At 52.7% G+C, this 7,637-nt stretch overlaps 1 protein-coding gene across 1 annotated transcript in view; it reads right to left on the reverse strand.

The window, feature by feature from the left end:
- Positions 1-5,553, reverse strand: part of LOC134039499 (RNA-binding protein Musashi homolog 2-like) — a 25,693-nt gene extending 20,140 nt beyond the window's left edge. Inside the window, exon 1 of the mRNA XM_062485397.1 lies at positions 5,492-5,553. The gene's annotated coding sequence lies outside the window, so the exon portion shown is untranslated. The remainder of the gene's footprint in view (positions 1-5,491) is intronic.
- Between the last annotated feature and the right edge of the window lie 2,084 nt (positions 5,554-7,637).

Below are 7,637 nucleotides of genomic sequence, written 5' to 3' on the forward strand. Positions count from 1 at the left end.
CCTTCAAAGTATTGCTCTTCTCTCTTTGAAAACACAGACAAAGAACGCTATCATGTTCGTGGTAAAATACAGACCATATTCAGCACCACTTTACCACTTTAGAAAGTGGAGGTGTTTAAGAGTACAACATGGTTCTCAAACAAAAGTCTGTGATTATCCTGACACTGGAGCCTACAGACACCCAGTCCAAACTTCAATCAACACACACACACTCTCTCTCTCTCTCTCTCTCTCTCTCTCTCTCTCTCTCTCTCTCTCTCTCTCACAAACACACATTGTCTATCTCATACACACACACTCACTGTCTCACACACACACACATTCTCTCTCTCTGTCTCACACACACACTCTCTCTCTGTCTCACAAACACACACACTGACTGTCTCACACACACACTCTCTCTCTCTGTCTCACAAACACACATTCTCTATCTCACACACACACACATTCTCTCTCAAGCACACATACACACACACACCAACCACACATTCTCTCCATCTCTCTCTTACACACAGCAGTGCCTCTCAATCAGTCCCCCCTCCCCCCCCCTCCCTCTCCCTCTCCAGTCCCTGGTGGCCGACAGCAGACTTCACTCTAAAGAGGATGTCAATAAACCTGTCACCCAGCGTCCCAAATTAGCTTTGAATTTCAGAGCGACTGATGATTAGCTACTCCATTTCCACCTAGGCCCTTTTCAAAAGCAGGAAGAAAAAAAAAACTTCACGTGCCCCTGGCTGCCTAGAGAAGCTTTCACTTTGCATTTGAAATAAGTCTTTTTGTGACTGAATGGCTGGCTAATTAACAGCACTACACCCTTTTCTCTAAGAGCTGAGACATGTCATAAATAATACATATTTAATGTCTTGTCATTTTGTGCTCAGAGAGGCTTGGCTAATGAATTTTAACAGATGATTTATTCCTGCATTTGCTAACCCATCCATGGGACCTATGTTCCTGTTCACTTCCTGATCCTCGCTTTCTTCTGTCAAAACAGGACGGACAAATGTCGATATGGTCTGTGACAGGGCTCATCTGACCCCCTGCTGTGCTTATTTACTGCATAAGTACGACAAAGATGACACTCACACCATCATTTTTAATGGCGCATACGCTATTTCAGGACGGGGTTGTTGAAAGGACACTTGAGGTGGTCTTAGTCAGGTCACGACACAGTATCATCACTGTGTGTGGTGCTGTGAACCTCAGGTCACGACACAGTATCATCACTGTGTGTGGTGCTATGAACCTCAGGTCACGACACAGTATCATCACTGTGTGTGGTGCTATGAACCTCAGGTCACGACACAGTATCATCACTGTGTGTGGTGCTATGAACCTCAGGTCACGACACAGTATCATCACTGTGTGTGGTGTGTGTGTGTGTGGCACAGGCCTGCCCCAGCTCCATCTCTGTGTCCTGTACCCAGGGTGGGGAGGGGCAGGGTGGAGGGGGGGCAGCATCTGGGACTAACAACCGGGCCTTCGCCCCCAAAGGACCCTGGGAGCCAGACTCACTCAGCCCAGCGAACACAGCCAATCATAGCCTCCTCTGGGGCGTCTCTCGGCAACACGGCGCTTAGTAGGAGGAAGTGGATAATGATCTCAGATAATGTGGCCAAATGATTCCCCTCTTCTCCAGGCTAGCTGGGGGCATGATCTGAGGGAAACCACCAGTGTTGTGAGGAGACTGAGAACTCTCATCTACATAATAACCCTGCCGTTCCTCTCCTACGCCCCTCTGGAGGAGGAGGGGAGGGGGAGGGGGGAGGTGGAAGTTGTGTTGGGGGGGGGGATCTAATGACGAAGAGGAGCGAAACTATAAACGACAACATCACCTACAGTATTTAGATGAACAACGTCATCGCTAAGAGACGTTTGCCAGACCACATGTACCTGCAGGTGTTAGTGCTGTGGTAGTCGACAGGAGGAAGGGCGTTCATTCTGACTATTACGTGTTGTGTTCGTGTAGCTTTATCTACAGCTGTGTACAGAAGGGGAGGCTCTGGGAGAACACTTCCATGACAGTCACCAGGGCTGCGTGGAGGACACATTTAGACAGCACAGAGGAGAGCTTGTAGCCTGGTTAGGCTGTGTGGTTCTCAGCCCTGGTGACCTTCAACACAGTGCAGCTCTGGTGGAGAGAGATGAAAGAGAGAGAGGTGAGATATACAGAGAGGTGAGATGGAGAGAGAGATAGAGAGAGAGAGGAGAGAGGGAAAGAGAGAGAGCCATGAGAGACAAGAGAGAAGACATCTGGAGAACGGATTTAGCTCACTGGACGAATCACATCTCACAGACTCAGAACCTTCACTGACCTCCTCTGACTGGGGGAAGGAGAGGGAGGGAGAGAGAAAGAACAGGATAAATAAACAGGGAGAGATAGAAAGTATAAAGATAATTAAAGGTAGAGTAAGCAAAATATAAAAAAGGGGGGAGGGGGGCAGGGGTAGGTGTGTGTGTGTGAGGGGTTGTAAAAGAGCATTCTGAGCTCTAATGAGGCTGGCAGATTCCTGGGCGATCGATGCTCAGCGCAGGTTTTCCACGGCTGCCTTGAGAAGATGGCCCTCAGACACAGAAACATCCCACTCATTTCCTCTGGAGATAATAGGACCATTCCTCTGGAGGGGGCTGAGAGGCGGAGAAATATCTCTGTTGAGTGGCGAGGGAGGGGGGGACTGATGTAGGGAGAGAGAGGGGGGGGACTGATGAAGGGAGAGAGAGGACTGATGTAGGGAGAGAGAGGACTGATGTAGGGAGAGAGAGGGGGAGGACTGATGTAGGGAGAGAGAGGGGGAGGACTGATGTAGGGAGAGAGAGGGGGGGGACTGATGAAGGGAGAGAGAGGACTGATGTAGGGAGAGAGAGGACTGATGTAGGGAGAGAGAGGACTGATGTAGGGAGAGAGAGGGGGGGGACTGATGTAGGGAGAGAGAGGACTGATGTAGGGAGAGAGAGGGGGAGGACTGATGTAGGGAGAGAGAGGACTGATGTAGGGAGAGAGAGGGGGGGACTGATGAAGGGAGAGAGAGGACTGATGTAGGGAGAGAGAGGGGGGGACTGATGAAGGGAGAGAGAGGACTGATGTAGGGAGAGAGAGGGGGAGGACTGATGTAGGGAGAGAGAGGGGGAGGACTGATGTAGGGAGAGAGAGAGAGGACTGATGTAGGGAGAGAGAGGGGGAGGACTGATGTAGGGAGAGAGAGGGGGAGGACTGATGTAGGGAGAGAGAGGACTGATGTAGGGAGAGAGGGGGAGGACTGATGTAGGGAGAGAGAGGGGGAGGACTGATGTAGGGAGAGAGAGGGGGAGGACTGATGTAGGGAGAGAGAGGACTGATGTAGGGAGAGAGAGGGGGAGGACTGATGTAGGGAGAGAGAGGGGGAGGACTGATGTAGGGAGAGAGAGGGGGAGGACTGATGTAGGGAGAGAGAGGACTGATGTAGGGAGAGAGAGGGGGAGGACTGATGTAGGGAGAGAGAGGACTGATGTAGGGAGAGAGAGGGGGAGGACTGATGTAGGGAGAGAGAGGGGGAGGACTGATGTAGGGAGAGAGAGGGGGAGGACTGATGTAGGGAGAGAGAGGACTGATGTAGGGAGAGAGAGGGGGGGACTGATGAAGGGAGAGAGAGGACTGATGTAGGGAGAGAGAGGGGGAGGACTGATGTAGGGAGAGAGAGGACTGATGTAGGGAGAGAGAGGGGGAGGACTGATGTAGGGAGAGAGAGGACTGATGTAGGGAGAGAGAGGGGGAGGACTGATGTAGGGAGAGAGAGGGGGGGGACTGATGTAGGGAGAGAGAGGACTGATGTAGGGAGAGAGAGGGGGAGGACTGATGTAGGGAGAGAGAGGGGGGGGACTGATGTAGGGAGAGAGAGGGGGAGGACTGATGTAGGGAGAGAGAGGGGGAGGACTGATGTAGGGAGAGAGAGGGGGAGGACTGATGTAGGGAGAGAGAGGGGGAGGACTGATGTAGGGAGAGAGAGGGGGAGGACTGGGAGGGGGGACCCGGAAAAGGAGAGGGAGGGGGGTGCTGATCTGATTCTCGCTCCTGGTCTGGGCCTCCAGTAGAGGATCCCTGAGCACCCCTGGTGGTGAGGAGGGAACAGGACAGGCTGGCCTGGTATCTTCTCACCAATCACAGAACTGGGTTCCATATAACACTGTCCAATGGTGTGAATCATCAATGACCTTTTTAATACCTTCATTCACACATCTCACACTGGCTCGGGATCACACACAAACACACACGCTGCACACAAACATAAAACACACACACATACACACACACACACATACACACACAAGCACACCGATCAGAAAGGGAACATGGAGGATCATTCAGTTTTGGTTCTCGTCTTTCATGTCTTGTTCTGTCCTTGGGCCACCTGATACTATATAGTGTGTGTGTATGCGTGTGTCTGTGTGTGTGTGTGTATGCTTGTGTATGTGTCCATCTAGTAATGTCCTAGTATCAGAGCTAGTTGTTGTCTCGTGGCAGCTCATTACCTTGTCTTCGACAGCCTGGTGAGTTCACAGGCCCCCTGCCCCCCCCATCATCTGCTGTCCTACTGATAACAGCACATCACCAGACCCCCTGACAGGCCCTCGGGGCCCTGCATCCCCCCGCCCCCCCAAACAACCCCAAATACCCCCGGCCCCCCAAACCCAGCCTCTCCTACTCCCTTAAAACACTTGTTCCGCAAATCACTTCCCTGACAATGATCGTTGTTCCACAGCTATCGTCGGCCGAGTTGTTTGTGAAAATGTGAAATCAAGCTGGCTGATTAGAAAGAGAACTTCTGATTGGCTTGCTGTGTGTTTCCTCTGTGGGGGTGCATGCTTCACATAGGAAGCTCTGCCAGGAGAGAGAGAGAGAGTGTGGGTGTGTGTGTTGGTGGTGTGTGTGTTGTGTGTGACTAAACAGGTTTGAGAATTTTTCAGTTCAAATGTTGTCTGCCGGTGTATGAAGGCGTGCAGAAGCTTGTTATGAGCGTGTGTTCTGATGAAGTCAGAGAAGGGTTCACCATATTTACTAGTAGCCGGTTTAATCATTAAACCACTAACATCTGACACTTGGTGGTCGAATAAATGGTTTTGTATAATGGGCTGGTTACAAAGTGGTTTATATACACTGGAGAACACATACAAATAAATTGTTCATAGAATATTTCCTTACTGGGCACAGCATGTGGTCAGCATATTAATATTCCTGATTGTCATACCTGATAATATGGTAACTGATCAACCTCATGCAGGTCTACCGTATACTTGCTGTTTCCTGTCTGTCCAGAGGCTTCAGGTTATATATGGATCTTGTGTGAAGTTCCCTGGACAGAGCGCTCCCCTACCTTAACTCCACCCCGGACAAAGCACTCCCCTAACTTAACTCCACCCCTACCAGTGCTGCCCGTCACCCCAGACAGAGCGCTCCCCTACCTTAACTCCACCCCTACCAGTGCTGCCCCTCACACCGGACGGAGTGCTCCCCTACCTGAGTTTCTCGCTGCTGCCACTGCTGCTGCCACAGGTCCGTACGCCGTCGCTGGAAAACCTGCCGACACACACAGAGAGCAAAGGTGATTCTCTGGACTCACACACACACACACACACAACCCCCCCTCCCAGACACACCACACACACACACAACCCCCCCTCCCAGACACACCACACACACACAGGGGTTGAGGGGGGTGAGGCTCTCCCACACGCCCCCCTGCTGTGCCGGCCGGGGCCCAGAGCGGGCGCTCATGCAGGGGCCCAGACATCAGTTACCAACATGAAGTCATGAGGACGCCAGGAGACGCAGGCTAGCGCTTCCATCGGGCCGTTCCTCCTCCTGCCTCCTAATTGAGTTAGCAGCGCTCTGCTGTGTGGAGCATGTCGGGGGTCGGGGTTAAGGGTCGGGGGGTGCAGGACTCTCTCTCTCCCTCTAATATCTTATCTCTCTCTTTCCCTCTCTCCATCTCCCTCTTTCTCTCTCTCTCCATGGTTAATCACAACCCCAGATGATCTCCACAGGACAGCTTTGTTCAGGGGGAAAATTCAATCTCCAAATTCCTCCCAGTAAAATCCGGCCTTGATCTTTTTAAGATGAAATTGGTGTGTGCGTCTGTGGTGGTAGTGTGTGTTGTGTGTGGTGGCAGTGTGTGTTGTGTGTGGTGGCAGTGTGTGCTGTGTGTTTGTGGTGTTAGTGTGTGTGTGGTGGTAGTGTGTGTGTGTGTGTGGTCAGCTAGGCTGGACAGTGGCCGGCAGCTCTGGGGAGTCAGGAGTGTTTCTGCAAAGTGAGAAGACCACTGTGGTGTGAGCTGCTTCCTGTTCCAGCGATGTCCCCCCTCCCCCCCCCTCAGAGAGAGGAGGGGGAGGAGGGGGAGGAGGGGGAGAAGAAGGATCTCCCCCACCCCTCCTCCATCTCCCCAAACCCTCCATCTCCTCCACCCCTCTTTAATCTCTTCAGAAAAACAGAAATCAGCCTGGAAGCCGCTAATGACGGCCACTCACCCCTGCCTCTCCACTCACACTGCCTCACCCCTGCCTCTTCACTCACACTGCCTCACCCCTGCCTCTCCACTCACACTGCCTCACCCCTGCCTCTCCACTCACACTGCCTCACCCCTGCCTCTTCACTCACACTGCCTCACCCCTGCCTCTCCACTCACACTGCCTCACCCCTGCCTCTCCACTCACACTGCCTCACCCCTGCCTCTCCACTCACACTGCCTCACCCCTGCCTCTGCCTCACCCCTGCCTCTCCACTCACACTGCCTCACTGTTGCTGTGCAGATGAGTCACGCTCCCTCCCTCTCTTCCTTCTGTCTTTCTTTTCCTTCGTTTCCTCTCCTACTCTGTCCCTTGTCTATCTTTCTCCCTCCCTCCCCTCCCTGCCGTTGTCACGGCTCCCACTGGCTCGGAAGTTAGTGGCGGGCAAAGTTCTGGCGAGAGATTAACTTAGCAGGATTAGGTGGGTTAATTAATAGATGGCTGCGGCTCGTTGTTTTGTGTTCCCGCCGTAAGAAGCCGCCCCAGAGAGGCGCTGCGCCATTAAATCAATTTCATGCCTTTTACTGCTGAGGAGATAAAGCCAATATTTAGCTTTCAATTTTTCGCTATTATTTGGCCCCTGCTTTCTCACTTCAGTAGCTGCTCTTGGTGGGGACAAGGACAGGTCTGTGTGGGTGGTGGGGTGATGGTGGTGGTGAAGGTGGGGTGATGGTGGTGGTGAAGGTGGGGTGATGGTGGTGGTGAAGGTGGGGTGATGGTGGTGGTGAAGGTGGGGTGATGGTGGTGGTGAAGGTGGGGTGATGGTGGTGGTGAAGGTGGGGTGATGGTGGTGGTGAAGGTGGGGTGATGGTGGTGGTGAAGGTGGGGTGATGGTGGTGGTGAAGGTGGGGTGATGGTGGTGGTGAAGGTGGGGTGATGGTGGTGGTGAAGGTGGGGTGATGGTGGTGGTGAAGGTGGGGTGATGGTGGTGGTGATGGGATGGTTGCACAAGCAGAGACATGGTTCTGTTCTGGCAGTGACCTGACCGCCTGTTTCAGAAGAACAGCAGGAGCAACTGTGTGAAAGAGAAGGTTTACACTATCAGCTCTCTCTCTCTCCCTCTCTCTCTGTCTGTCTCTCTCTCTGTCTCTCTCCCTGTC

Source organism: Osmerus eperlanus, chromosome 19 (assembly GCF_963692335.1).
Source record: "Osmerus eperlanus chromosome 19, fOsmEpe2.1, whole genome shotgun sequence".
Taxonomy (NCBI): domain Eukaryota; kingdom Metazoa; phylum Chordata; class Actinopteri; order Osmeriformes; family Osmeridae; genus Osmerus; species Osmerus eperlanus.